Genomic DNA, 23,687 nt, shown 5'->3' with positions numbered 1-23,687 from the left:
CAGGGGACTCTTGGGCAGCTACTAGACCTACTTCTTCTCCTTCTCCCCTTCCTGTTCTTCCTTCTGTTGTGCCACAGTTCCCTTTTATTCTTCAGCCTCAGTTTCTCTGGTTGCAATCCCCCTTTTCTGTCCATTAGAACTGAGATAATTAGGACTGTGGAGATCTGGTATTCCAGAAGACAAGACTCCAGATGTCCTATATCAGATACCTAATTGGCATTGTTTATATTTCTAAGTTTCAAACTTCCTGTCTCTAGTTGGACAACTCCTTAACTCCCAAACTGTAAGAATTTATGTTCCTACTGCCCAACCAGATTGATGGTCCCTGACTGGAGGTTCCCACTAACCAGAGTTTGGACTCCACCCCCTGCCTTTGTTTAGCTACCTGAGCTAAGAGATATAAATATGTCATTGGGAACTCACATTCACTCTTGGATGCTTTGGACATCAGCCCTGGGAGCATCATGCCCTCAGCATAATCTCTCCTCAGAAATCCAAACTGAGCCCTTAATAGGCTTCCAACTCCAGTTTGGTGTGTTTCTCTGCCTTCAGAGAATACCCAGATATAAAATATATCCAGAACCAGAATTGTGCCAATAGTGTGGCACCCAGAACCAGATCCAGAACACAGAATTGTTCCAGAACAACTAGAGTTGTTCTAGGACCCAGAACCAGATGGTGCCAGAGCACTCAGCCAGATTTTTTGTCTGAAAAATATTCATTCAAAACAGATAACATCATACATATCCCTGCTGATGTTTTTCAGAAATTAACACCCACTGATGTTTTATTCTCTCTGGAGTTCAATTGCTAGCAAACAGACAGATAGACAGACCAAATTGTGTGCTAAGACACCCAGACTTATTCTCCTGTGGCAGAAATGGAGGCATACACTTTGAGCCTTGCTGCGATTGAAGACTGTTGTCCTTTGTGGAAATTCTGGAATAGATCAGAGCTAGCCTCTCCAACAAGAAGTCTTCAGTCACCTACAAGCCTCCAGGTGGAGATCCGAGGGTCTCAAATCTCTAATGCTGTTCTCAGTTCTAATATTTTGATGGGACCACCAAATGTAATGCTGGAGAAAGTGAGGCAAGATAGAGATCAGAGAGTTTTTAATATTTTATTTGGATTTCTGAGAGGGAGAAATTGTGCTGGGAGCATGTGAGTTCTCAATGACATATTTATAGCTCTTAGCTCAGGTAGTTAAACAAAGGCAGGGGGTGGAGTTCAAACTCTGATTAGTGGGAACCTCCAGCAGGGACCATCAATCAGATTCTGACAGATTGGGAGGTAGGACCATAAATTCTAACACACTGGGAGTTAAGGAGTTGTTCAACTACAGCCAGGAAGTCTGAAACTTAGAGATATAAACAATGCCAATTAGGCATCTGATATAGGACATCTGGAGTCTTATCTTCTGGAATATCAGATATCCACAGTCCTAATTATCTCTGTTCTAATGGTCAGAAAAAGGGGTTGCAACCAGGGAAACTGAGGCAGGACAACTTGGGAAACTGAGTCAGGAAAATAAAAGAGAACTGTGGCACAACACTTCCCTCCCCTCCCTCCTCCTTTCTTGTTTCCCATGCCCTCTTATCCCTTCTTCCCTTCCTCCCCCTTCTGTAGCTACAGGCAGATCAGGGGCAGGTCCAGAGTGACCCACAGCACCTTCACAGTGCAGGTACTCTGGCACCTAGGCCACACCCAGAATGCAAGCCACGGATTTAAATTTTTTTTTTTCTCTTTTAAAATGTGACTTTCTTGAGGGCAGACCTTTTGCATTCCTTTTAAATTCCCTCTGTTTAGTGCAATACCTGACACATATTATATATTTGTATAGTTGGTTGACTGAATAAGATGAAAAATAGTGACAGGATGTGAAGTGAGCATCTCTTTCCACAGTATTTGGCAAGGCAACCAGTTAAACAGATTGATGATTGCCAAGTTAAAAAAAAGAAAGAAAGAAATATTGTTAATATAGCAGCATCAGTCAATTGGTCTTTTTATATGCTTGAATAGTAATGATGTAAAGGGATATAGCATGTATTGAGTTTGGCAGTCATGAAGGTCAGAATACCAACATTTTCAAAATCAATGGAAAAAAAAAATGGAAGGCAATGGGCCAGAGAAGGAGATAAGAATGAATGGAGTTCTTCTAAGGCAGCAGTGCTAACAGGGGATTTGGGTCATTGCATCACCAAAAAATGGGAAAAGGGAAGTAAAATTGAGGAAATATCCAGCCAATAGAATAATATAACCAAAGTTTGCCTGCCAAAAAAAGAGTCTTAAACTGGGCCCACTATTTGTATCTAAAATATGTAAGATAAGCATTTATACATCAAAGACTGCCTACAAAGTATTTTTACAATTATTTCCAAATAGAACTTATGAAGCTAATAAAATTTATAGTGTACTAGTTAATGGGTATGCTTAATCTTTTATGCAGAATTCCTGATAGATATTACTTAGATTTAAATTCTATTATCTGCTGTTATAAAAATTATGCAAAGAATATAGTAAAGCTTCATTAATACATTTTTCAGTGTCCCACCCTTCCTGAATTGTATTATATAGGACAATGTTCTATTAAGATGGTTAATTAGAGAGGCTGGGAACCAAAAAATGATACATAATTGGTGGGAAAAATGCAGTAATGAGATATTCTAATTATGTTTCTCTGTAGTAAAGAGTACTACTCTTTTTGGAGGAATTAATGTACCCTGTAGTATACTACAGCATTGTGTAATATATCAGCTGCTACAAAGCTGTGTGGAGTTATCTACACACACATACACACACACACACACACACACACAAAGAGACAGAGAATCTTTTCAAGAATTTTATTATCCTTTAAAAACATATGAATTAGAATTATTCAAAACATATTTTTCTGATCAAAATTGACATCTATCTTAATCTTCTTTGTTCTGCTTTGAGCATTAAATTAATTTCCAATATTTTCCTTGTAGAATTTGCAGCTCTGATCCTCCTGAGCCAGACATGCTAGGAGCAGCAACAGATGCCAAGTCCAAATGGTTTCCAAATCCTATAGTGGAAAAGAAAATAGCAGGATAAATATTGGCTAATAGGGTAGCCTAGGGAGGGGAAGACAAACAACACTTCCTACTAATAATATGCATAATCATTTTTAATGCAAGGACAAGAAAAACAACAAGAAACAGAAAGGGTTAATTGCCTTTCTTTTGGAATTGTTATTGAAAAATTCATTTTGTAGATAATAAATTCTATAGATTATTCTCAGATGAAGATTCTTGAACTCTTTATGAGTGGGCTTTCCTTCAACTTTTAGCCCTATCTTTCATATAAACATATATCTTTATGAGTCTCTGTCAATGAACATTTCTTTCCAATAAGCCTAACCAGTGTTCAGAAAAATTTTCAGGAAGCTTCTTGTGCTTGCTTGTCATTTGTTCTTGAAGATGATCTGATACCAGGGAGATAATGCTATGATATGCAAGTGAATTGGAGGAAGGATTATGCAAAGTATTCAGCCTCACTTTTCCTTCCGGAGTCGCCTAGGTCCAGAAGCAAGGTATAGATTAAGAGACTGGAGATGGCTGTGGATGTAGCAGGGACCTTGGCCTTTTAAAATTAAAGTCTTTAGCAGATCTCAACATGACTGTATCTATGCCCAGTTAGTGATTAAGTTTTAGGTAAAAAATGAGACAGAAAATGACTTTTTTTTTACCTATTCAAAGATAAAATCATTATGGAGAGGAAAACCCTCAGGGTTCTCAGTAAATCAGAAACAATTGCTATTTACATTTACTCTGAGTCAACCAGATTCAAGCAATGACCCTGTGGAGGTTGGATTGGAACCTGTTGGCCAATCTACTAAAGTCAGAATGATTTGGATTTGAGGAATGGTCCTTAAGAAAGAAATTAAATCAAGATATCCTACAGGGTTTCACCTGACAATATTTAGATTTCTTTGGAATGCAGGAATAAAAGGGTTGGCATTACACTGCATGTAGCAACAAATAATTTTGGGGAAGGATGAAAGGTAAATTTTTCAGTTAGGATACAATAACTACATACAAAGCTTCTATTGGCCTTAGATATAAAAAATAATGAGCTTTAAATGACTTGTGCCCGAGAGCACCATATTGGCAATTAAACACAGCTGTAGGTCATGGATTTTTGACACCTTTTTCCCCCCACCAAAAAAACCAAAAAAAACCAAAAAACATATACCAACAGAACAGAATTTAAATAAATATTTAGTAGGTACTCAGTCCTTCTGGAAAGATGCATGGAATTCCAGATATCTGTTCTAAATGGAATGGGCCCCTCTTTTATGATGCTACCTAAAGAGCATTTTAAATGCCCAAAGGCTCTGGCTGATTCATTGAATCTGGTGGTAGGCAAATAGATCTGGTGGGTGCCTGCAGTGAAGCTCCATTTGCCACATGATAGACTGCCTCTGACAAGATTGCCTTTGTATAAAATGGGCCATTATGTCTTTCATTTTTAGTTTAACTGAAAATGGAAATTCATGTGTCTTATTGTATGACAGTACTAAAATCTCTGGTGGTTGAGGAAAGATGATTAAAATTTATAACTCCCACTAGGGGCTAAGACAATGAGTAATTGTATTCCCTTACAGAAGTTCAAGCTTTCTGTTTTAAATTGATAAATAATTTTAGTGAGTTTTATATTTTTAAACCACTCCTTTTTCCTACATTGGCAATGAATTTGTAGCTATGATTTTGACAATAGAAATTTTATTAAGTATTCTGTCTCAATTTATATTTTTATTGGCTTTCTACCCCCACAATAATAAGAGAAAATCCACTTGTAATAATGCAAGCAGTCTATATTATTGCCTAAGGCAGAATATAGAAAGATCTCCAGGTGAGATAAGTAAGACCCTAGGTAATCCTGATAGTTCTAGTAATTGACATATTTTCTTTTCACTGTTGTCTGGTTAATTATATACATATAAAAACAACAAATAAAATCTAATGCAATATTTGAGATTACATTATTTCTTTATATGTATATTAATATGATTCAAATTACACATTTTAAGTTATGCATTACTTTAATTATGATATTTTCCTTAAAAACATATATTTTAATATCAAGGAAAGGGAAAAGTTTAAATGAAACATAGATGTGGAAGGAATTAATAAGATATAGGGTGGCTATGCTTGTTGTCATTGCCCAGACTTATGACAAAAAAACCCTAAAACCCAAAACAACAACAATCCCCCCCAAAACAAACAAATCTGGTTTTGCTCTTTAAACCATTTCATTACATTCTGATACATTAATAGACCTGTGATCTAATTAACAAGAGTGTTCCTGAAGATGCTTTGCAATTCATCTCAGTATCTAGAAATAATGACTGTTTTGTGACCAAAGGGCTATCTGGATTATCCTTTGGCTATCATTTGCCTTCATTATCTGAATGGCTTACCGTGTGTGTGTGTGTGTGTGTGTGTGTGTGTGTGTGTGTGTGTGTGTGTGTGTGTGTGTGTAGATATCTATGTATCTATGACAACAGACTTTGCTGCAGGAGAGTGTTTGGTTCTGTTCTGAGTTGGAGTGAGAACACATAATTCTCTTTGAGTCAAAGCTTTATTTTCCAAAAGCAGGCTGGCCAAGTAGCATGGGTGACCAGTTGGTCATTAGGATTATGGGGAAGAAAGCTTATATCATAAGTATGACTCTAAGCCATATTAGGAATGCTAAGATTGCTGTAGAAATGCAGAGCTTGTCAGAAACAATATATTTTTAGATAGTAGCTTAGGCATAGGAACTACTGAAAACACAAAAAAATCAAACTATCAATGTGGTATTCTGGGTTCAAGGAACACTTATTTGGCAAGTATTCCTTCTATAGTCTTAGCAAGTCTAATGATACTCATATCATTTATTTAGAAAATGCCTATGTTAGCAATTTTCATTGGCTATGTAGGGCCCAACCAAAGTCAGCTTCCAACATATCCCCTATGATATTACTTTTACATTGGTAATATATCAATATACCATCCCAACCAACAATCCACCTTTAAAAATCTATTTAACCTTTTGGTGAGATACACTTTTAATTCTTTTGAATCTTGTATATTTCATGATAGAGTCATACAAAATCACTAGAAGAATATTGATGTTAAAAAAAATGGGTCATTATTTTAAGGAAGGAATATAACATTACTAACTGTATTAAACTATTACCCAATAGCAAATAAGCCAACTTTTCTTCTCTTCTTCAATTCTGGACCCAATAAAGTGTTCATCCATAGCATCTATTCAAGGTATTCTACTAATGGATAAGCTTTATGAAATTTCTATCTAACTATGTATGGTACTAAAGAAAATTTTGTTAGGCCAAATTATTTTTACTTGATTATAGATCTTGTTTAGTAGAGCTTTCCATATACCACAACTTGATATAATATTTTGAGAAAAAAATCTTAAGAAACAACCATTTGTAAGGAATCCTTTTGTTCCATTTGGATTTACACCAGAAATCATCCATGCCAGTGGCAGACACTTTAGTCAATATATATTTCCCTGTTAAATATCAAAATGATATAAGATTAAAGATCCTTTGAGGTAGCATTTTGTTCTATGGAATCTCCATTAAAGGTAAAGGGAAAGTCTATTTCTCCCCAAGATCCTCAATCTATTGAGAATCTTCCTGAAGAAAGACTTTTTCAATATCCAATCTTCTAACATTCATTTAAAAAGTAACAAAAAATGTATAAATAATGATGATAATGATGGTGATGAGAAGCAACAATAATCTGTAAGAAAAAGTACTGAATTTGGCCAACAGAAGGGCTCTGTATTCAAATTTGATTTTGTTGTTTATTAGCTGTATTGCTTACTAGCAATAATAAGAATCTCTAACATATACAAACTGATGGATTTGTCAAATGTAAATGACATTGACCCTATGAACTGTCTAGGATCCAAAAGTAGAACCAAAAGTGTAACTATAAACGAATCATTCAAATTCTCCCGTCTTCAATATCCTTACTTTTAAATGACAATAATAATAATAATAATAATAATAATAATAATAATAATAATAATAATAATAATAATAATACTTATAGTATATACTTAAAGGGTTATTCTAAGATTAAGATGGAAAAAAAATTATGAACTTTAAAAATATTTTATAAATTCCAGTAGTCATAGGATCAGCACTAATCATGATACTAATAAATGCCGACTTCTCTGGATAGAAAATGGTTCTTTGCATTCTTATTTGATCATCATAGAAAATCTGAGAAGAAATAATAAAATTATTTTATCGCCTTTTACAGATAAGGAGACTTTGGTTAAAGGTAATGCCTAAAATAATAAACGTGTTAATGTCAGTGAAGATTCAAAACTAAAATTTTCAACTCCAAGTTTTGTGTTTTTTCTATTGTACCTTGGAAAAACTGCATTATAAATATACATCAAATATGGAATGTACTGCAGAATGTACTAGTGTATTCCCTCTCAGTGGAAATATTCAAGAGAACATAAGAGGATGGGAGATACCTTTTAGCATTCCTTCCAATTTCAATATTTTATGATGCTATGAGATGTATTTAAATATAAAATCTTCCTTAACTCTTCAAATGAAACAAAGTGATTATATATTTCTAACCTTTGAGTACAAACTAACCAAACACTAGTATAGTAATGTTACTGATTCTGAGGACATTTAACTTGTTTCTATCAATCCAATGTATTGTGTTTCCAAAGTGATATCTGTGAAGACTATAAGGGAAAGTATTCATACGTCATATTCGACTTTTTAAAAAAGATTTATCATACAACTTTTCAAGACTCTAGTATATCTCTTACTTTCACTATTTCCTGCTTTTTCATATCTTTGAAGAAAGATATGTATATTGTAGACACTTTAATGAAATCATGAAGATAATCCAATAGTTATGTGTATATTCTTGACCTAAAGTAAAAATTCAATGGAAGGGACTCACAAGGTCATAAACAGTTCTATAATAACAGTTAATATGTAATTTTGAAACTTTAAAATAGAGAAGAAAAAAGTTTAGAAAGGATCCATATAAAACTTAATACAATGTCAATGAAACATTGTGCCCATTACCTCAAGGGAGCTAAAATATGATGAACTCTTGTTTAAAAAAAAAAAAAAAAAGAGAGATGTATTAGAACATATGTTTAATAGTTTTAAATCTCCCTCACAAAAATATTTCTTGAACAGAGGACCATGTCTCAGAGCAACAGTAAGGATTGATAACAGATAAAAACCTTTAGATTTGTCGATTGTAATTAATATTGTTTTACCTTGAGATTAAGCCTATGAAATAGCTAGAATCTAAGAGAGACTAGAATCTAAAAGGAACCGAAAGACTTGTACTAGGTAATATCTCATAAATATTTAGCCAACAAAATATTGACAAATAAATATCCAAAAATTTACTGTCACAGTAATATAATTACAAGGAAGTGAGGGAAGGGGGAGAAATCTGGGAAGATGCTCGAGTAGGTTAGAAAATTCCAAATTCTCCAGATAACCCCCATTAATAAAACAAAATTGTGCCTGTGGTTGAATAGAGAGCAGTGAAAAATAAGACTTGGAGCAGAACAGGGGTTCTCTTAAGACAACCATAGAAAATCAGAAGAAAGACTGCAGAATTGAGATTTAACTGGGTGTGAAGTATAAATATTTTTAGATTAGCTTCATAGAAATAGCAAACTGGGATCCCATGGCCTAACTGGGTTGGGAGTTATGCTCAGGCTGAATCACAGGAACTGTCACTTCTAGGTCTGAGAGTAAATATCATTAGCCGGGAGTAAAGGGTCAAGAGTCTGTGTTTGGGAAGACTGAGAGAACTTTGCTGATTAGGAATGGCAGCCCCAGGTGAGAAAGAAGAGCTGAAGTGAAGCCAGAGGCATCATGCTTCCGCAAACCAGGATTGAGGTGCTTACACTAATAGTTCTCATTAAAGAAATGTGAACAGGCAAAAATGAAAGAACCCAACCATAGAAATTTACCATGAGATTAGGAAAGACCAGGATTCATCTTGAAAGGAGGACAGTAAAGTTAAAAACAAACAAACAATAGCCTCATTCCCCACAGAGATCAATGTTAAATAGCTACATGCCCAGAAAACAAAACAGAACAGAACAAAACAAAACAAAACAAAACAAAACAAAAAAACCTTTAGAGGTCAAAAAAAGACTTCAAAAATCAAATGACAGATTTTAAGGAAAAACTTAAAAAAAAAAGAACCATCCAAGAAAAACAAGATTATGAAAACAATTAATTATAAAAGGAGATAGAGTCTTAAAGAAGAAAATGATTCGTTAAAAATTAGAATTGGCAAGGGGAAGTCAATGAAGCTGGGAATAGTTGAAATAGAGAACTAAATAGATAGATAAATCGATGATAGATAGATAGATAGACATATAGATCAATATGGATATAGATATAGATATACCATGAAGGGTATAGTGATCTCCAATGGACAGTTATTAATATAATGTATTTTAATGTTATATATGCTTTCTTTAAATGGAATTTTATTGCTATATATTTTGAATTTTCCCTGATGTTCTGCTGGGCACATAGCAATTTAAAAAATTCCTTTTATGTCTTTTTTTTCTCATTTTGTTTTAAATAAATAAATCTAATAAAAATTGAGGGATTCATGAAAATTATACATGATCAGGTCATTGATAAAAGAAATTATTGAAAGCTCATCTTTAAGGCCCTTATTGATCATGAAGATTTTACAAAGACACAATGTACGATAACATTGTTGGTTGTACAACTTTAGTCCCTACAAAATATCTAGGAAATTATTCAGATATAGAAAATTGCAATAGTTACAGAGTAGAAACTTTTTGTCTTCAATTAATAGACAATAGATTTAACCCTCTAATAAAAATACAAATCCAAGATATAACAATATATCTTGATGATATAACAATATATCTTGATGATATAACAATATATCTTGATGATATAACAATATAAAACTATACTGGGATCAATGTATCATCACAGACAAAACTATTTTGCTTAAGGACCTGTTCAAAACCTTGTCCTAAAAAGTTTAATAACATTCTAATAAATGTTATCTTGAGAAACATTTTCATGTTCTTCAAAAAGTATGGAATGAAAAATATTTCAAAATGTAGATCTAATTGGAAAAATGTGTAAATATCTTTTATATTATATAATAATAAATTAAACAATATAATGTGGGTAATACACAATCATATATACATCATGTTATTTATGATGTGTAAAATATAGTATACATTTTTCCAACTATATATGTTTATAAACATGCATACACATATACACACTTGTATAGGTAACATAAAAATAATTCTCATCACATTGTTTGCTCCTTTGGTTTTCTAGTTTAGCATGGTGATTAATAGTTCTCTAGTTCAGTATGATTGATTTAATCTTACAATAAATAATGGTATACTTATAATTATATAATGATTGGTTTATAGTCAGAATACTGCATATAAACTGGGAAAACTCAGCCAGAAACAGACTTAGAAGGGCTCAGAGACAGATTCAGAGAAGACAGAGGATTGGAGGCTGGAATACAAGTCTCAGACTGAGACAGACTTCAAGACAGAGATCATCATGGTGGTCCTCCTCCCTCCCCCACAGAAACCAAGACACATTCTGGAGGACCTTCAGAAAGCTAGCTAAGCCCCTGGCAAGCAGACAATAAAGACTTTTGGACTTTGTTTTTGGCTATTCTCGTGATGATTACTCAGCTGAAAAGAAGTGTGGTCTAGAGACCTTCAGAAAACCAACCAGACCACTATAATTATTGGTCTTTATTAACTTTTTTACTTAATAAACACTGATAATAAAAACAAATTACATGCCTAAAACATATATTTATATATACACATACATGTTTATGTATATGTGTATATGTATTTATCTACCTGTGTGTGTGTGTGTGTGTGTGTGTGTGTGTGTATTTGTGTATATGAAAATACCCCTATAATGGCAGTTAGAATTGAAGATAAGAGAAAGATTATGAGCTAGGGACTGAATTCATTGAGAAAGAAAGGGAACTCTTGGAGCTCTGTAATAGCTATCAGATTGATTGGCTAAAAAATTTGGATTGAATGAAACTCAAAGGAAAAAGATTACTAAATTATGTGAGTAAAGGGAGAGTCTACAAGTAGCAATGGGAAGCAGATATCAGTAAAAGCTAAATGATCAAGAGAGTAAAACAAAAAGAAAAAATATAATCTAAAAAGTTTAATTTTAAAGGACTAAGTCAGGGGTTCTCAAACTACAGCCAGCTGGCCAGATGCGGCCAGCCGAGGATGTTTATGTGGCCCTCTGGGATATGGCAAATGGGCTGAGGGGCGGAGACTAAGCTAGGTGAAAAGGACTAAGAATCAGATAAGAATTCACAGCAGGAGAAAGTAGATCATTTCCAATCCCCCGATGTACCTCCCTCAATTAGCCTTTCATGAGTGGAGGGAGAAGGAGGAGGGGGAATGGCATAAAGAAATCAAAACCACCTAGTAAGCATCCTGTGACAAGATTAGAAAAAGCATTGGTTAAGGCAAAAAATGAAAGAGAAAACATATCTGATTTTATAGATACATACCCTATGATTGAAGAGGTTGGCTCTTCAGGGAAAAAATGGAGAAGATACACTCCTTTTGATCTGGAAAAAATTAAGGATTTGAAAAAAGGTTGCACTCTTTATGGTACTACATCATCTTATGTTAAAATGTTACTAGATAATTTGATTTATGAAATCCTAATCCCGAGTGATTGGAAACCCATAGCAAGGACATATTTAGAACCTGAATATAAATTGTTGTGGCTTTTGGAGTATCATGAATTATGTAGGATTCAAGCCAGATGCAATAGGCAAATAGGAATTAATGTACAATTCACTTTTGACCAACTAGCAGGTGAAGGTCAGTATGGAGTGAATTCAGAACATAATTATCCCATAAGAGTGTATGAGCAAATTTCTAAGGCTGCAATAAAAGCTTAGAGCTCCCTCCCTGGACAGAAAAATGGAGTTGAAGCCTTCACAAAAATAGAGCAAGGTCCCAGTGAACCTTTTGTGGATTTTGTAGGATATTTGCAAACAGCTGTAACAAGAACCATTGGAGAAAATGCAGCTACAGAAATAATGACCAGACATTTGGCTAAGGAAAATGCCAATGAGGTTTGCAAAAGAATTATATGGGGACTACACAAAGATGCTCCTTTAGAGGAGATCATAAGACACTGTGCCACAGTGGGCACAAATGCTTATTATACCCAGACTATGATAAACATGGAAAGATGGGATTCTTCTTGACTTCTAGAGAAACTCGTAGATGTTTTCAATATGGAAAAATTGGACATCTAAGAGCTCAGTGTAGATATGGAGATAGAGTGAGAAGACACTCCAAAATGCCACAAGGGCTTCCACTGGGCCTCAGAATGTAGATTGACCTAGGGAAATGAGAGGTGGGGCCCAGCTCCAAGATATCAATCAAAAGATAGGTGGGCATGATGGCAGCTGAGTTTATACCCAGAGAGAATTTAGAAGGTCAGGACTCTGATGTGATCAATCAGCCAAAAAATAATCACAAAACAGAAAGGGATTATATGATTAAGCAACAGAAAAGCAATCAGATAGCAGAAAGGGTTTACAACTGGGGAGAATACAGGCCTTTTAAACCAAGAGGGCAGTGTCCAGTGCAAACAGCTCCAGTGTAATTGCCAGATGATGAGAAGAGATTTAGAAAGGAGGAAATTAGATAGGTTAACCCTGGGAGAGAGGGTTTGCTTGTATTTTTACAGACAGAGAAGGAAACAGATGGACAAGGAAACACATGGGTGGCAATGAGCACCTGGAGAGAGACAGAAAAGGAGAAAAATCTCAAAACAAAGGAGAAGATCTAAGAATCATCTGACACTGAAAGAGCATGGCTGATGATAAAGACAGTTGCAGGAGTCGAAAACCTGCAGAAATCATTGGATTCTCTAACACAAAATGAGACTGTTGCAGGACTTGAAAATCATCAGGAAGCACTGGATTCCCCAACACAAGGTGAGACTATTGTAGAACTTCAAAGCTTGCAGGAATTATTGGATTCCAGGCACATGAACTAATAAACAATAGATTCCTTTTGGACTATATCTAGGACTTGTGGATATGTATAATTCCTCATGTGTTATGTTACTATGTGCCTATGTAATTTATGTAATTATGTATAATACCTCCCATATTGATGGATTTATGTATACCTGTTTCAAGCAAGCCCCTTCAGAAACCCACTAATCTGATTTGATTTCCCATTTCCTTTGATGTTTTCATCTCCCTGAGAAGTTAGGGAGGGTGTGACCACCTCCTTTTTATTATATTTTCACTTCTTTTTTGAGCAGGCAGGGAAGGAGTGATCACCTTCTTTTTTGGGGTTCTCACCTCCTTGAGAAGTCAGAGAGGTCAAAAGAAAAGGGAAGATGTTAGGATTATTACAAGGTGCTAAGTCACTGGAATGGATAGAGACAGTAATTATCTAATTTAGCATGGTTGATCTGAGCCTACTAGGAGATGGAATGGGCCAGAACTTGAAACAAGGTACTAAATGGAATTGAGGAGACAATGGTTAAATCTAATTTAGTATTGATTTAATCCTACAACAAATAATGGTTTCCTAGAGATGAAATGATTGGTGTGTACTCAGTGGGCAGCATATAAGCAAGAAGCTCTCAGGGCCAAGGAGAACTTTGGGAGGACTTCAGGAGATTTAGAGTCAAGATTTATTCCAAATTCCACCTTTGTGCTGGCTGGAGACATTGGGAGGACAAGAAGCTGAAGCTGGCTAGAGTGATTCTGAAGGAGCTATTGAAACCAAGGAGAGAGATAGGTCTTTATTAAAGCTAACTGGGCCCAGGAAAAGATTCAGGACTTTGAAAGACACAATAAAGGATCTGGACTTTAACTCCTGGCTGCATTTGGGATTATTGAACTGAACTGAAACTAAGACTGCTTCCAGAAGCTCCCCAAGAAACCTGCTCCCAGAGAACGATTACAATTTAGAGAAAAGAACATTGCAGCTACACAGTATAAGTATTCAAATAAATAAGTTTCTTTTTAGGATTTGAAATATTTTAAAATATTCTTTTTTCTATCAAGGAAAGATGGGAGGTTTTTCACTGCCAAACTGTAATAAGTAAAGAAATGAAATAAATGACTCTTTTAAAATGCAGCAACCAAGGTATTCAATAAAATGAGCTTTAATTCAGGGAAAAGCATAATTGTCTGGTTAAGAGTTATAGGAAGAATAAGTAAAACATATATTGGGTCTTTTTCTCTTTTTCAAGATGTACTGAATAAGCCCACCCCAGGCAACTCTGTATAGAGAGAATAAGTCATCCTCTTCATAGTATTTTCTCTTTGTATAACATCTAAGTAGGTGAAGATAACATGAAGTTTGCTAATTTAGAGTTTTGGTTGAATTTACCTACTGGGCTATAAAGGTAGCCTTATGTGTTCAAAAAAGGGTATTGAAGGGAGTCCAATTGCACTGTTAATTAGAAGCCTTGGTTGTCAACAAGTTAGTCACTAAATATTTATTAAGTGCTTACTCTGTGTTAGGCACTATATTAAGCTCTAGAGTACAAAAAAAGGACAAGATAGTTTCTGCTTTCTCAGAGCTTGCTCTCTTAATGGTGGAAATAACATGAATACAACTTTATAAAAGTCAGATATATACAGGATAAATTGGAAATAGTAAAATGAAAAGAGTAACTTTAATGGGGGGTTGAGAAAGGATTCTAATAAAGGATGTATGTTAACTGAGATTAAAAGAAGATAAGATCCAGAAGGCACAATGGAAGAGAAAGTTTCTTCTAAGCTTGGGGACAGACTCTGAAAATGCCAAGAGCCAGAAGATGTTTAGAGGAATGAATTGAGAAGTTCCCTTTCATTAACAGATGAATACTTCCTTTCTACCTGCTCTATTCTGTTGTTTTTTTTTTTTTTGGGGGGGGGAATCTTATGTAATATGCCCTCCTTCACATGCTTGTGGGGATGGTTGGTGAAAGATCCCTCCTCATAATATCATTTATGAAAACATTCTACACTTTTTCACCTCATATTTTTCCTTGGGCTTTGAAAAAAAAAAATGAATTCTTTAACTAAAGCAACCAGTCTTGTTGAAATTCTAAGCATCTATTTTTTTCTTCTTTTTCTTTTTTTTCTCTCAATAGTATTTTATTTTTGCAAATACATGTAAAGATAGTTTCAAGTAACATTCACTTTTGCAAGATTTTGAGTTTCAGATTTTACCTTCCTTCTTCCCTTACTTTTTCCCCTCTCGAAGACCACAAGAAATCTGACATGTTGTACATGTACAATCATTTTAAACATATCTCCATTTTAGTTATGTTGTGAAAGAAAACTCATAAAAAGAAGGGGAAAAGATAAGAAAGAAAAAGCAAACAGCACAAAAAAAGATGAAAATACTATGCTTCAATCTATATTCAGTTCCCATAATTCTCCTTCTGAATGACAGTGACATTTTCCATCCCAAGTAATGACACTGCCAGATAAAAGGGTATACATAGTTTACAGTCTTTTGGACATAATTACAAATACTTTCCAGAATTCCTGGATTATTTAAAAACTCCTCCCACAATGCATGAGTGTCCCATTTTTTTCCACATCCCCTCCAACATTTATCATTAGATTTTCCTGTCATCTTATCTAAACTGGGAAGTGTGAAGTAGTACCTCAAAGTTGCCTTAATTTGCATAAATTGTTATTTAGGGCATATTTTCATATGACTAGAAACAACTTCAATTTCTTCATCTGAAAACTCTATTCATAAATGTTTACCATTTATCAGTTGGGAAATAGCTTGTATTATAATAAATTTAATGTCTTAAATCATGAATCCATTTCAACCTTATTTTAATAGAGGTTGTTAGATGTTGGTCAATGTCCAGTTTCTATCATATTATTTTCTGGTTTGCTCAGTAATTTTTGTCATCCCAGAAGCTGAAGTCTTTGGGTTTATCAAACATCAGATTACTATAGTCAGTGACTATTATGCCCTACAAATCTAACCTATTTCACTGATCCATTACTCAATTTCTTTCTTTTTTTTAATTTATAATTTTTTTCACAGTATATATGCACAAGTAATTTTTTTTAATAATATTATCCCTTGTATTCATTTTTCCAAATTATCCCCTCTCTCCCTCTACTCCCTCCCCTTGATGACAGGCAATCCCATACATTTTACATATGTTACAATATAACCTAGATACAATGTATGTGTGTAAATACCATTTTTCTTGTTACACATTAAGTATTAGTTCCGAAGGTATAAGTAACCTGGGTAGACAGACAGTAGTGCTAACAATTTACATTCACTTCCCAGTGTTCCTTCTCTGGGTGTAGCTATTTCTGTCCATCATTGATCAACTGGAACTGAGTTGGATCTTCTTTATGTTGAAGATATCCACTTCCATCAGAATATATCTTCATACAGCATTGTTGTTGAAGTGTACAGTGATCTTCTGGTTCTATTCATTTCACTCAGCATCAGTTGATGTAAGTCTCTCCAAGCCTCTCTGTATTCCTCCTGCTGGTCATTTCTTACAGAGTAATAATATTCCATAACCTTCATATACCATAATTTACCCAACCATTCTGCAATTGATGGACATCCATTCATCTTTCAGTTTCTAGCTACTACAAAAAGAGCTGCCACAAACATTTTGGCACATACAGGTCCCTTTCCCCTCCTCAGTATTTCTTTGGGATATAAGCCCAATAGCAGCAATGCTGGATCAAAGAGTATGCACAGTTTGATAACTTTTTGGGCATAGTTCCAAATTGCTCTCCAGAATGCTTGGATAATTTCACAACTCCACCAACAATGTATTAGTGTCTCAGTTTTCCCACATCCCCTCCAACATTCATCATTATTTGTTCCTGTCATCTTAGCCAATCTGACAGGTGTGTAGTGGTATCTCAGAGTTGTCTTAATTTGCATTTTTCTGATCATACTACTCAATTTTTTAACCAGTACCAAATAGTTTTCATGATTGCTGATTTATGATATGGTTTTAGTTTTAGTACAGTGATTAGGCTGACTTTGTTTGCATTATGTCATTAATTCCCTTGATAATGTTGACCTTTTGTTCTTCCAGATGAATTTGGTTCTGATTTTTTCTAGCTCAATAATTTCTTGGCAGTTTGATTGTTATGGCACTAAATAAGTAGAATGATTTAAATAGAATTGATATTTTTATTATATTAGCTTGGCATACTCATGAACAATTGATATTCTTCCAATTATTTTGATATAAATTTATTTATGTGAAAAGTATACTGTAATTGTGTTCATGTAGTTCCTGGCTTTGTCTTGGCAGGTAGAATCCCAAATATTTTATATTATCTAAGTTATTTTAAAATAAGATTTCTCTTTCTATCTCTTGCTGGTGGGCTTTGTTGGTAACATATAGAAATTCTGATGATTTTTGTGGGTTTATTTTATATCCTGCAACTTTGCTAACATTATTGTTTCTTGACATTTTTTTTCAGTTTATTCTCTAGGAGCCTCTAAATATACCATGATATCATCTGCAAAAAGTAATATTTTTTTGTTCCCCCCTCCTTGTTTAATTCCTTTAATTTTTTTTCTCTTATTGCTAAAGCTGACATTTTAGTACAATATTGAATAATAGGGGTAATAATAGACAAACTTGTTTCAACCCTTATCTTATTGGGAATACTTCTAGTTTCTTCTCCTTCCAAATTGCTGATAGTTTTATATAGTTGTCCCTTATCATTTTAAGGACAATTCCATTTATTCCTATGCTCTCTAGTGTTTTTAATAGTGTTTTGCCAATTTTTTGCATCTATTGAAATAGTCATATGATTGGTCATTCATTGATACTGTCAATTATGTTGATAGTTTTCTGATTTTGAACCAGCCCTGTATTTCTGGTATAAATTTCACTTGGTCATAATATATTATCCTGGTGACAAGTTGCTGTAATATCTTTGCTAATATTTTATTTAAGATTTTTGCATCAATATCCATTAGAGAAATTGGTCTATAATTCTCCTTTTCTGTTTTGGCTCTTCCTGGTTTAGGTATCAGCAACATATCTGTGTCATAAAGTAAATTTTGTTAAGCTCCTTCTTCCCCTATTTTTCCTAATAGTTTGTATAGCATTGGAATTATTTGTTCTTTAAAAGTTTGGTAAAATTCACTTGTAAATCCATCTAGCCCTGGAAATTTTTTTAGGGAGTTCATTTGTAGCTGTTTCAATTGTTTTTTCTAAGATAAGACTATTTAAGTAATTTATTTCTTCATCTATAATTCTAGGCAGTATACATTTTTTGGATATATTCATCCATTTCATTTAGATTATCAGATGTATTGGCATATAATTAGACAAAATAGATCTTAATTATTGCTTTAATTTCCTCTTAATTGGGGAAGTTTACCCTTTTCATTTTTAATACTGATAATTTTTTTTATTTCCTTTTCTAATCTAATTAAATAAAGGTTTATCTATTTTATTTTTTAATCCATAAACCCAACTTTTATTTTTCTGCATTAGTTCAATTTTTTATTTTCAGTTTTATTAATCTTTTCTTTGATTTTTAGAATTTCAAATTTGATATTTAATTGGTTGTTTGTAATTTGTTCTTTTTCCAGCTTTTTTAGTTTCATGCTCAGGTTACTGATTTCTTTCTCTGTTTTATTCAAATAAGCATCTAGAGTTGTACAAATTCCTCTTAAGAAATGCTTTGGCTTTTTGATATGCTGTCTTATTATTGCTATTCTGTTTAGTGAAATTATTGTAAGTGTCTATAATATGTTGTTTGACCCACTCATTCTTTAGGATTAGAATGCTTAATTTACAATTAATTTTTGGTCTCTATCCATGGCCCTTTACTACACATAATTTTTATTGCATCATGATATAAAAATAATGCATTTAATATTTTGCCTTTTTGCATTTGATTGTGAAGTTTTTAATACCCTGATTTATAGTCTCTATTGTTTTATAAAAAGGAATCGGTACTGTATTTTTTCAGAACATTTTTCAGCATCTATTAAGATAATCATGTAATTTTTATTGGCTTTCTTATTGATACTTGAACAATTATGTTAATGTTTTTTTCCTAATATTGAATCAACCCCACATCAACCCCACATCAATCCCATTTTCCTAGTATAAATCTCATCTAGTCATATTATATAAACTCAATGATATATTGATATAATTTTACTATTTACTATTGATAATATTTTATTAATATTTCATCAAAATGTTTGAAAATCACCTATTTCATCAAATATTCATGTTTTATCTTGAAAGATAATGCTTAGTCTTGCTGGGTAGTTCATTTTTGGATGTAGTTTAAGCTCCTATGCATTCCTGGAATATCATACTGCAGGCTTTTCATCCTGGGTAATCCTGACTGTGATTCCTTAATATTTTAATTGTTTCTTTCTGTCTATTTGCAGTATTTTCTCCTTGACCGGATGGTTTTTGAAATGTTACTTGGAATTTTCATTTTGGAATCTCTTTTAGGAGGTGATTGGTGGATTCTTTGAATGACTATTTTATGCTCTGGTTCTAGGATATCAGGGCAGTTTTCTTGATGTTTTCTTGAAAGTTGTTGTCCAGACTATGTCCAAAGCACTATCAAACTGTGCGGACCCTTTGTTCCAGCAGTGTCTCTACTGGATCTGTATCCCAAAGAGATCATAAAAAAGGAAAAGGATCCATATATGCAAAAATGTTTGTAGCAGATCTTTTTGTAGCCGCAAGGAACTTGGCTGAATAAATTATTGTATATGAATGTTATGGAATATTATTCTTCTATATAAATGATCAGCAGGGTGATTTCAGAAAGTCCTGGAAAAACTTCTTGATGCTAAGTAAGGTGAAGAGAACAAAGAAAACGTTGTATAAGGCAAAAGATTATATGATGATCAATCTGATGGATGTTGCTCTTTTCAACAAAGAGGTGATTCAGGCCAGTTCCAATGGTCTTGAGATGGAGAAAGCTATCTGAACTCAGAAAGCAGACTGTGGGGACTGAGTATAGATCACAACATAGAAGTTTCATTTTTTGTTGTTTGCTTTCATTTTGTTTTCTTTCTCATTTTTTCCTTTTTCATCTGATTTTTCTTGTGAAACATGACAATTTTGTGGAAATATGAATGGAAGATTTGTGCATGTTTAACATACTTTGGATTATTTTCCATCTAGAAGAGACAGTAGGGAGAAGGGAAGGAAAAAAAAATTAGAACACAAGGTTTTATAAGGGTGAATGTTGAGAATTATCTATGCATATGTTTTGAAAATAAAAAAAAAGCTTTTTAAAAAAAGGAAGTTGTTGTCCAAGCTATTTTTTTGATTATGGATATCAGTAATCCAATACTTCTTCAGTCCTTTCTCCTCAATCTATTTTTCAGGTTAGTTGTTTTTCTGAGGAAATATTTTACATTTTTTTTCCATTTTTTAAAAATTTTGATTGACTGATTCTTGATGTCTCATTGAGTGATTAATTTCCAGTGCCCAATTCTAATTTTTAGTGAAACATTTTCTTCAGTTGGCTTTTTTAACCTCCTTTTTCATTTGTTCAAGTGTACTTTTAATGGTGTCATATTGTTCAATAAATTTTCTTTTCCATTTCTCTAATTTTATTTTTTAAGGAATTGCTTTCTTCACCATATATTCCTGTTTTGCTAAATCTATTTTTTAAGCAGTTATTTTCTTTAGTCAATTTTTCTGCCTCCTTTTCTAAACTGTTGACTTTTTTCATAATTCCCCTGCATCACTCTCATTTTGGGGTATTTTTCTTATTTGATTTTAAAAATCATTTTTGAATTTTTCCAAGAGAACCTTTTGAGCCTGACACCAATTCATATTTCCTTTAAGTCTTTACATGTAGGCATTTTGCCATTGCTGCCTCTTCTGTTTTTGTTTGTTTGTTTTGACCCTCCCTTAAGGGGACATTAAGGTATTTTTTATTAATTTTAAAAAGCTGATTTCTGTTTTTGAAGTGAAGGATTTTTTGCAGGGAGGCAAAGGTTGCAATTTGCCTTTTATGCTTGGGTTCATGGTGTCACAGCTGCTCTGCCTAACCATTCTGAGTCATGATGGAGTATTTTCTGCTTCTGGTTTGCATGTAAATAGCTGTCTACCAGATTTCTAGTGCCATATCTATGCTAGGCCATATTACTTTTTGCCCAAGTGAGATAGACCTTTCCTGAAGTCCTTCCAAGATGTTCTATGCTAAAAAATTTTTTCACTCTAAATTTTTGTTGGTTCTGTCACTCCAGCATCCACTTAGAGGCTTGATTTAGCATTGTTTTCAAGGGAAACTGGGAAGAGCTCATACAGTTCCCTGGCTTCTCTCCAACATCTTGGCTCTTCCTCCAGATATCTTTCAAAACACAGTTCATTCAAATTCTACTTCTTTTATTAAATCATTCCTGATTACCAAAATGATTGATTTTTGCTTCCTTAGAACTCCAACATCATTTTTCTTGTATCTCTTTGATATATATATCCTTTGCTTATTTTGATAATTATTTTTCATTTTTGTTGTAGTTTTTTTTTCCTGTTACAAAATCATATTCTATTTGAAAGTAGGAAAGGTATTTTATTGATTTTTGTATTTTGCTTAAGCCAAACTTAGAATACTGTTTTACATATGGTAAGTACTTAAAGCTGTTAAGTTGTTTTGAATTGGGCTGAACTTGAAGTATAGCTTAAGCTACTAGTCCAGTATCATAGAGGTAGTAGGCTAAGGACTGGTGAGAAGGCTTTTTCAGAAGATTTCAGACCCAAGGTACAAAGAGGTTGGTTTTCACAGAAAGAAGGATTGCATTTTCATCAGAGACTTTTAAGGAAGAGTGAATGAAGTAAGATGCCAACAGATTTTGAGACATAATGAAAAGGAAATGAGTTTGTTCATTACAGTGGTCTTTGTTTTCTCAGTTAAAGAATTTGATTAGATTCACAATTGAGTTGAAGGTAGGAAGTCAAGGAAAACTTGAGAAGTAAAGAGTTGAAATAAACTCTGTGGGAAGTGTTATAGAGAATCAAATAGTAAGAAAAAAAATCTTGCCATGGTGAGTGTCCATTTGGAATTAAAAAGCATCAATTTGTAGTGATTATTACAGCTTATATGAAACTACTGGAATTATTTCTGGATTGCAGTTTTGTCAAGGTATTAATATTGGAATAAACCAAGGGATTCAAGCAAAGAGGACATTGTAGAGTTGAAATGTTATGCATAAGCTTCTTATTGGGATAGGAGAGAAGTGAGTTTAGACCAGGGATGATGGCCTTGCAGTGTACTTAAAAATGTGCTGATGGTCCCAGTAGGATGGTAGACAGGGTTTAGAAAGTTAAAGACTGGGAGAGTTCAAATAAGAGCAGATTATTATTTGAAAAAATGGATTTAGGGGAGGATTCTGGGAAGATACTGTTCAGAAAATTCTAAGCCCTCCAGATTTCCCTCACAAACAAAACAAAATTGCTCTTCAGAGCAAACATAGATGGTATAAATAAATAAGACAATGGGAAGAATAGGAATCTTTTTGGGACAACTTAAGAAGACTGAACAAAGACCCTAGGACTAAGGTTTAATCATGGTGAAGCATAAATACCTGCAGTCTATCTCCATAGAAGAAGCAAACAAGAGAGCCCTTGGGGCTAGTTAGGTTTAGAGATAGCCTAAACTAGAATCACAAGAACTTTCACTGCTTAGACATAATGAGAATTCAAGTGTCTAATTCCAGAAAGATTGAGGAAACCTTGGCTAATTAAGAACATCAGGCATAGCTTTACCCCTGATAGAATTCCCTGCATGAGAAGGAACTAGTATACTATGTGAGTGCAGAAGCAGTGTGGCAAGATTGATTTAAATTAAATGATTAAGTCATTCCTTTTTAATTTTTATTATTATTTTTTAATTGCTGAAGCAATTGGGGTTAAATGACTTGCCCAGGGTCAAATAGCTCGAAGATATTAAGTGTCTGAGACCAAATTTGAACTCAGTTCCTTCTGACTGCAGGGTTGGTGCTCTATCCACTGTGCCCTCTAGCTGGCTCCCCTCCCCCCCAAAGAATTCTTTATTAAAGGATTTGGCAAAGGAAGAAGTAAGGTGAATCTCTTGATCAGAGAGGTTGAATTCTCTTTATTGTCAATTTATTCTACATTCAGTATGCTCCAAACATTATGCAATATTTTTATGTTTTCCATCTAACATTGATTGGGCTCTCTCTCTTTATTCACACAATATATATTTGGTAGCTTCCTAAGCAAGGAAATAAAATAACTTTCCATTTCCCTTACACACTGCCAAATTACCAATGAAGATTTTTAATTTGGAGTTTGCTAACATATTTTCTTTATCTCTCTCTCACTCTATGTGTGTGTATGTGTGTCTGTCTATCTATATGTGTCTAATGGTAGCCATCCTTTTGTATAGCTCTGTCTAGATACCTTCACTTTCTAGATACCTAGAGATAGTGTATAAATATTTATGATAAACATATTCTCTATATACTAAAATTGACAAACATTGTACAGAGAAAGAATCTATAGGTTTTTGTCAGACCTTCAAAGAAGTCCAGAAAATCATAAAAGATTAAGAAACCTTTGGGGC

The sequence above is a fragment of the Sminthopsis crassicaudata genome, chromosome 1, assembly GCF_048593235.1.
Source record: "Sminthopsis crassicaudata isolate SCR6 chromosome 1, ASM4859323v1, whole genome shotgun sequence".
Lineage (NCBI taxonomy): Eukaryota > Metazoa > Chordata > Mammalia > Dasyuromorphia > Dasyuridae > Sminthopsis > Sminthopsis crassicaudata.
Note: the sequence above shows the minus strand (reverse complement) of the source record.